This window comes from Gossypium hirsutum, chromosome A11, assembly GCF_007990345.1.
Source record: "Gossypium hirsutum isolate 1008001.06 chromosome A11, Gossypium_hirsutum_v2.1, whole genome shotgun sequence".
NCBI lineage: Eukaryota > Viridiplantae > Streptophyta > Magnoliopsida > Malvales > Malvaceae > Gossypium > Gossypium hirsutum.
Window position 1 is genome coordinate 105,358,754 of NC_053434.1, and position 661 is coordinate 105,359,414.

The window sequence follows — 661 nt, forward strand, 5'->3', positions numbered from 1 at the left end:
GTCAAGTATAGTTAGGCCTGCTATTGCTGCAAATAATTTTGAATTAAAACCTAACACTCTTCAAATGATACAGCAATTTTTTCAGTTTGATGGTTTGCAGGATGAGGATCCGAACACTCACTTGGAAAATTTCTTTGATTCTGCGATACATTTAAAATTAATGGCGTTTCTGACGATGCCATTCGTCTTCGGTTATTCCCTTTTTCATTGAGAAACAAAGCCAAATAGTGGTTGAACTCGTTACAACGAGGGTCAATCACTACTTGGGAACAAAAAAATTTCTATTAAAATATTTTCCGTCGGCTAAAATGGCCAAATTACGTAATGATATCTCGTCGTTTGTGCAGATGGACTTAGAAACTCTTTACGATGCATGGGAGAGATATAATGACTTACTGAGAAGGAGCCCTCATCATGGGTTACCACTTTGGCTACAGGTTCAAACATTCCATAATAGCCTGAATCCTTCGACTCGACAAATGATTAGCGCAGCTGCTGGTGGAACCATAAATAATAAAACACCTGAAAATGCTTATGAATTTTTTGAAGAGATGTCACTGAATAACTATTAGTGCCAAGTCATGAGGACTAAGCCAACTAAAACAGCAGGCGTTTATAACATCGATTCAGTTACTATGCTATCAAACCAGGTAGAACTTCT

The 661-nt window shown here is 37.5% G+C and overlaps 1 non-coding gene across 1 annotated transcript; it reads right to left on the reverse strand.

Moving 5' to 3' along the window:
- Positions 1 to 314: 314 nt before the first annotated feature.
- On the reverse strand, positions 315 to 421 carry LOC121210228 (small nucleolar RNA R71). The gene has a single exon (XR_005905351.1). It is a non-coding gene; the product is annotated as a small nucleolar RNA R71 (small nucleolar RNA).
- Positions 422 to 661: the final 240 nt, after the last annotated feature.